The sequence below is a fragment of the Triticum dicoccoides genome, chromosome 3A, assembly GCF_002162155.2.
Source record: "Triticum dicoccoides isolate Atlit2015 ecotype Zavitan chromosome 3A, WEW_v2.0, whole genome shotgun sequence".
In the NCBI taxonomy this organism is placed as follows: Eukaryota; Viridiplantae; Streptophyta; class Magnoliopsida; order Poales; family Poaceae; genus Triticum; species Triticum dicoccoides.
In genome coordinates this window covers 261194022-261201847 of record NC_041384.1, presented here as the reverse complement: position 1 = coordinate 261201847, position 7826 = coordinate 261194022, and positions in this window count along the sequence as shown.

Sequence of the window (7826 nt, the reverse complement as noted above, 5' to 3'; positions counted from 1 at the left end):
TTTATGTGGAGTTATTATTATGACCCTAGGTGTCTCAGGGGATCATCTAGTAGTCTAGCCATGTTTTGTGTCCCAGTGTGATGATTCTGGCTTTTATTCTCGAAAGCATCCCGTGATGCCACTTAGTAGTAGGTATTCTACTCCTTGGGTTTTGAACCCGAGATTCACCCTACTTACTTCATGTTGATAGTAATTGCTAGCTCCCTTAGGTTATTAGTAACCTTTGCGATAGCCCTTGAAGTCCGTGGTTTCTTCTTCTTCCAAATACCATGAACTACTTATGGCAGAAGTTCCTCGTTGAACTGAACGATCACAACCAGAGTGCTCTTGATGAGTTCTCCATGCTATATTGTGACTCTCCCAGTTCTACCTTTCTGCATGGGTTATCCGGAAGAATTATGTTGAACTTGGCTCGACATACTAATCTATGCATCCACAACTCAGAAAGTTATATGTTCCTTTGAGTTGTCCCTCTTTAGTTGTCTACTGACCTTCGTCTATCAATTGATAGTCAAGAGTATGCATGCATTCGTTTATCGATGCCTATTACTCTTGTGGTCCGTCAAGCCATTCTATCGCAGAATGACTAGGAGAAACAAACTCCAGTACCTCTTCCATATCCAGGATTGGGTCAAAGAAGTTGTGCTCCGCAGAACAAATTGCTAATCCAGCTTTCGCTCTGTTCTACCTTGGAGTATTACCATCTTTTATATCGGGATTGTTATAGGAATTGCACACCATCCTATGAACTCTTGGTACAGTGATACTTCTTGCCATCATTTTTCATTCCTCGGTTCCTGTGTTATTGTAACCGGAATGCCGACAAATGAATCATGGCGTGTGAAATCAATACTGCTAGCAACTCCGTTGCTTGGTAGTTAAATGGACCACAACCTCATTCTTAGCGTGCTGATTATTGAGTCATCATTCTAAGATTGATCGTGCTACCTAGTCCTTATTTCTGGTGCACTCTCCGATCAGTGAGTTAGGATAGTGCCAGTCCTCACTCATTTGATCATATCGTCTTGCCCTCAAAAGCGAGATTGTTCTCGAGATTAGTAACATACCGGTGGTTCGTGATTTTCCGAATATCTTCTCGAAAGTATTACCAGGTTGTCCCCTGATTGTTATGTTGAGCTCGTGATCAAGTCGGTTTCTTGTGAACCACCCTTTCTCCAAGAATCTGTGTTGGATATCCCGGAGCTAGTTGGTTAAGCTAGACAACAACTTGGAGAGTTGGAAGATAAAAGCTTGCCTGACTTAGTTCGTTCCAAAGGGATATTCTGGTGTAGTGTGTGTTGAAGGAAGATGATATCTTCATCGATTGGTCTCTATGATCAGTTGCTGGACCTATTGTCTTATCAATCCTTTGATTTGAGTGTGGGCCATCGTCAAATCAAATCAGTACCAACGATGCTCGTAATGTTGTCTTACTCGTGGTTGATCCCTCGAGCATACACCCTTACATCTTTGGTCTGACCAATGCTATCACCGTGTTCACATGATGGTGGAAGTCCAGTGATATGGAAATTCCGATGAGTTGTTGTTGAGCCCATCAGAAGCATTTTGTCTCCCCCCATGAATCATGTTGAACATCAACCTAGTGTTGGAAACTTGTGTAAGCATTTCTTCGTGTTTCGTTCATGAAGCCTATGTTTGGATGAAAGTAGTGACTTCCTCTAATTCATGTGCATCTGATGTAAGTTGCCGCCATGAATTCGAGGAAGATTGTTTTGTTTCCTTTGGAATCGTCCCAAATCAGTCATGCACACGTGCGAAGTATTCTGTAGTCTGGAGGCTTGCAACCTTCATTCTATATGTGTCCCTAGCACACTAATCCACTGATTGACTTGTTCAAGGAAAAGAAGTCTATGCTTGGGATCTAATCCATGGACTTGCATAAAGACTTCGATATCCTCGATTATGGTTCCCCACCTGAACTCGGTAGTGTTTAATTGTAAGACTACTACATGGCCATGCTTGTCTGGGACAACGTGTTCACATGTTTGTAGCAGAACCAGCTCATGTTTTGGAGCTTACTATCGTAGTTCATTCCCCGAGAATCTCGCAACGTCATCTCGTCGATTTGTGTTGCAAACTTTCATTTTTCTTTCTAGACTCGATGAGTCTGGAATATCCTGACACCAACCAGATCTGAATCTCAGGCAGATATGATGGTTTGGAACATTTCCCAAGAAATATAATATTGGTCTCACGATAACCGGTGAAGTGGATGTCGTGGCCAACACACCCCGCCGGGAGACCTAATATTGTAGTATCTTGATTGGAGAAGTTGGCCACCTCCCCATAGGGATTTCGTAGGATTTACTCCCTAGTTGCCCCTATGGATTTCTGTGTTCCGAAGTCCGACCTTTTTACTTGATGTTCTAGATATCAAACCATATCTATGAATGGGTTACACTAGCACATCAAGGAGAACATTAGAAGCGGAGTGCTAAATGTCTCTCGGTCGATCATCCAGATTTTATTTCCTTGGCCCCGCCAAGGGTGAAATCTGAGAAGGTGTTATCTTCCTTTGCATCTGCATCCTCCATCACCATTCATCATGGTAGTAAGTTGTGTTACCGGACCCTTGACACGGATATTGGTAAAATCTTGATGATTATGGAAATGCTCAAGTTCTTGAGAGCACGCGCAAGTGCTAGGTTTGATCGTTGGCATTAACTATATAGTGCTCTCAGTTTCCTCGACAATGCTATGACCCTTTCAAACAGTGAATTCACTCTCTATTGTTGGGTTCTTCCCCAGTTATCAGAATCATTCCCATCATTTGCATTTCGCTCCCGGCTTGCACCGCCATTGTGCCACCCTACTCTGGATTACCCTTCTTAGTAATTACTGATCAGGATCATTTTCAAAAGTGGTTATACCATGGGTCCCTTCCATTTCCGGTGGTAAACAAATTCATCCATTACGTTGTCTTCAACAAGGTAATCCACATCATCCAAGTCCGAGTATGCCATTCTACCGACCCCCTCCAAATGATCGGTCGAGAATTGTCTTAGGTTGGTTTAAAGAGTTTCAATGATCTTTGAATCAAAGGTAATTCTTTTTGCCACTTAAGGGGATATTTCTACGAGTCACCTTCCCTAAGGTGCATCGTTGTGGTATCATGGCAACTCAACTCCTCGCTACGTTGACAATCGATTACCACCTTCTTAAGCGTGGAATTATTATCCACCTAGTGAACCTTCGTCATCCGTTTCTTTCCACCCCTCTTGATGTGTATCTCGTGTCTCAACCCGAGAGATGGTTCTATGTCTCATTCCGTGAGTTGTTCGACCTTCGAGAAGATCGATCCTTCTAGGGTTTTCCTTTCCTCTTCTTGTCAGGATTAGCTAGAGTTCTCAGAGCAAGACATCAAGACAATGATGGTGATCGAATCAATGTTCTTATGAAGGGCAACCTGGATCGTGAAGATTGTGTTAGGTTGCATTCCCCTTCGTCTTACCCTACACTTGAATCTCGGGTCGAGATTCTTGTTTAGTGGGGGTGAGTTGTCACATCCCTAGCTTCTGGTAATGCTCTAGGCTAGCTTCATGTGTGCATCATGTCTATATTCCGAAAGTTGAAATGAGGAAATTGAAAGCCTCGGAAATCATTTTAATTAAGGGGCAAGAAACCCTAAAATTGCAATCAGTAAATCCAAAATGCCTAGAAATAGCTCTGACAATTTTGGCAAGAGTTGTAGATCAAACCAAAATTGTGGGACATTTCTAAGGAATTATTTGGGCTCTGATTTTAAATCAATATTTTATTTGAATTTGGAGTTATATTCATAATATATAATGAATATATTTTCAAATGCCCTGAGATATTTTATGTTTATGAGGAGTAGACCTTAAGTGACATAAAATCATCCAGGGGAGTTTTGGCACTGTTTTCAAATTTGTTTGAATTTGAATTCAGTGGCAATTAAATAGAAAATAGAACAAAAATATATAAAAAAAAGAGAGAAGGCCACCAGGCCACTTACCTGGCACCTACCTGTGCGGCCTGCTGCAGAAACCGGCCCAGCCCATCTCCACTCCCCCCCCCCTGTCGTCTTCCTCCTCGCCAGAAGGACCGAGGCGTGGCGCGCGCCCGAGAGCCCCGGCCACCTCCTGCTTACCTGCTCGCCGCTGGAGGCACCCGAGGGTGCCACGCACTCCCCTCGACCCCTTGCACCTCTCGCCACTCTCCCGCGTCTCTCCCTCCGTCCCTATCCCCCTCTGGCCCCTCTCTCTCCCGCGACCGAACGGAGCTCGTCGCCGCCGCTCGCCGTAGCCACGCCTACCGGCCACCCCACGCCTCACCGACGCCCCAGGAAGCTCCGCCTCGCCTCCCTCTTCATCCTCACCCAGACGAAAGGCACCGGAAGCCCCTGGATGCCGCTAGCTCCGCCGTTCCCCTCCTCGGCCACCGAGGACCGCCGCCGTAAATTCGCCGTCGCAGAAGCTCCCCCGAGCTCGCTGACCCCTCCGTTCGATCCACTGTGAGCCTCTCTTCCTCTTCCCCCTTCTCTCAAGCTCGCGCTCATCCCCTAGCTTCTTTCTCCACCGCGGCCGAGAGCTTCTCGCCGCCGGCAATGCGTTGCCGTGGCCACAGCCACCGCAGCTCGTTCCCGAGCCCACCCTCATGCTCACCGCAACCTCAGGAGCCCGCAGCACCCACCAGTTCCTCCTGTAGTGCACCATAGCGTCGAATCGGTCGGCGCCCGAACTCCGGCCGCCGCGTAAGCGGACACCGCCGTCGATTTAGGTCGTCTCCGGCGACCCCTCTAGCACCAGCCGACGCGGACGAGGCCCTGGGTTCCAACGGTGCCATCCGCGCCTCGAACCGTGGCCTGTGCTGCGATTCCGCGCATCGCCGCCGTCTCGGGCCTCGCCGGTGTCATGTCGCCGGCGGGTTTGACTTGTTTGACCTGGGGTTTGACCCCCCAGGGTCGCTGACTAGTGGGGCCAGGCCCTGCTAATTTTAGTTAAATATTAACTAAACCTAATTAGCCACTAACACTGACCAGTGGGCCCCGACCCCCCTAATCCTTTAATTAAGCAAATAACCTCCTGTTAACTAACTGTGACACTGACGTGTGGCCCCCACACGTCAGGTTTGACTCTGGGCGACCCAGTTGACCTGCTGACCTCAGCCTTACGCCATGCTGACGCAATATTCCTTTTCTGGAATTTAGTTTATTTTATAAATAATCAGGAAATTCCAGGAAATTGTATAAACTTCTAAAATTCATAGAAATTCAACCGTAACTCCAAATTAAACAAATTATATATGAAAAATTATCAGAAAAATTCAAGGAATCCATCTGTACCATTTTCATGCATGTTAGAACAACTTATAGCTGCTGTTTAGCACAAATCAATTAAATGGCATTTGAATAATCACATATGGAGTTTGAATTTGAATCTTGTATTCAAACCAACTTCATTTAATCTGTTGCTAGTTGCATTAGCTCAAAACACATTCATATTGCCATGTCATGAGCATGCATCATATTGTGCATTGCATTGATTGTATTTCTTCTTTGTTGCCGGTATCTGTTCCCTCCCTGTAGACGATGTTCCGATGTTGTGATCGTTGACACTGATGAAGACTCAATGCTATCTTCAGAAGTGCCAGGCAAGCAAAACCCCCTTGTTCATTCCGATACAATCCCACTCTCTCACTCCTGCTCTCTTTTACTGCATTAGGACAACATCGATTCATTTGTTACTTGCTGCGGTAGCTGAACCCCTTTATCCTCTGCATGACCTGTCATTCCACAGTAATTAGATGAAACCCACTAGCATGAGTAGGAGTTGTTTGAGCCCTGATGTGCCTACTCATTCATGCTTGTTTGTCATGCCTGCTACTGCTTAGAGTTGAGTCAGGTCTGATTCATCCGGGATGAATCAGAGGTGTGTGAACATGTCCTACGGTGTGTGAGCTAAGCGTGTGAACACGATTTGGTAAAGGTAGCGGTGAGAGGCCATGTAGGAGTACATGGTGGGTTGTCTCATTGCAGCCGTCCTCAGGAACTGAGTTCTGTGTTTGTGATCCATGATTCAGCTACTACCACGCATTGGGCCCGAAACCAATGGACCCTCTCGGCTTCTTAATCACCCTTGTCCTCTGTCCAGGAGTTGCAAGTAGTTTCTGGTGTTTGTAGTATGCTGGAGGCCGTGCGCAGCGCTGACCGTAGGGGTGGGCTGTGATGCGGTAGGCACGTGGCACGGTGTACCGGGCGCCCGTTTGGTGTCTCGGGAACCCTGTTCACATCGTTTGGGGTTGTGAGCGAAACTCCGGCCGGATCTCCTCATGGATGGAACCCGAATAGGCGATAAACCTGGACTAGAGACTTGAGTGTTTAGGTAGGCCGTGGCCGACACCCACGTTGGGCTTCCGCTTGAAGGTTGCCGAGTACATGTCGTGTAAACGGCGGTAAGTGGTGAGAGCGTGTGTGAAGAAGTACACCCCTGCAGGGTTAACATCATCTATTCGAATAGCCGTGTCCACGGAAAAGGACTTCTGGGTTGCTTATATCAGTTCATAGACAAGTGAAAGTGGATACTCTAAAATACGCAAGATAAGCGTGAGTGCTATGGATGGCATTCTCGTAGGGAGACGGGAGTGGATCCATACTGGTGTATTGATATGGTGAATATGTGGACTCGTGTGCGCCACCTCAAAAGAGTTATTTGCAATAGTAGATCAGGATAGCCACCGCGTCAAAGCTGGCTTGCTGCAGTTAAACTCCACCATCCCCTTTGTTGATAATGATGCATATGTAGATAGTTCTGATGTAAGTCTTGCTGGGTACATTTGTACTCACGTTTGCCTATTTTATGTTTTTGCAGAGAGACTTCGGTCTCGCTAGTAGTTCCGCGTGGACTTCGACGTTTAGCTTGTTACCTCAGCTACGATCTTGTGCCTCGGCAGGATTGGTAGATAGACAGGCTTCTCAGCCTTTTTCATTTATAGATGTCTGTACTCAGACATGTTAAGCTTCCGCATGTGCTTTGACTTGTATGCTCTGATTGTTGGGTCATAAGACCCATATTTGTAATATCTCGCTCCTCGGAGCCTATTGAATATTTACTTGTGTCCTAGAGTCATGTTGTGATGCCTTGTTGTATTTGCACATATCGAGCATATTGTGTGTATGATTGAAATGCTTGGTATGTGTGGGATCTGACTATCTAGTTGTTTATCCTTAGTAGCCTCTCTTACCGGGAAATGTCTCCTAGTGTTTCCACCGAGCCATGGTAGCTTGCTACTGCTCCGAAACACTTAGGCTGGCCGACATGTGTCCTTCTTCGTTCCTGTGTCTGTCCCTTCGGGGAAATGTCACGCATTGAGTATCGGAGGCCTGTTAGCCCGCTACAGCCCGGTTTACCGGAGTCCTGCTAGCCCAGTGCTACAGCCCGGACCCACTTGCTGATGACCGACACGTTCGATGCTGGGTCATGGATGCCTGTCCCTGTAAGTCTGTGCCACTTTGGGTTTACGACTAGCCATGTCAGCCCGGGCTCCTTATCATATGGGTGCTAGCGACACTATCATATACGTGTGCCAAAAGGCGCAAACGGTCCCAGGCAAAGGTAAGGCGACACCCGTGGGAATACCGTGCGTGAGGCCGCAAAGTGATATGAGGTGTTACATGCTAGACCTATGTGGCATCGAGTCGGGGTCCTGACAATCGGGTACCGCTAATTCTTCGGGAGCAGGTATACGCTAACCATGGATCGCAGGAGGTGCAGGTCACCACAGCGAGCAGCTGCCCCGCTCCCACAGTCTCCTGCCCCTCGGGAGGAGGGTGCAGGGGGCTGCAG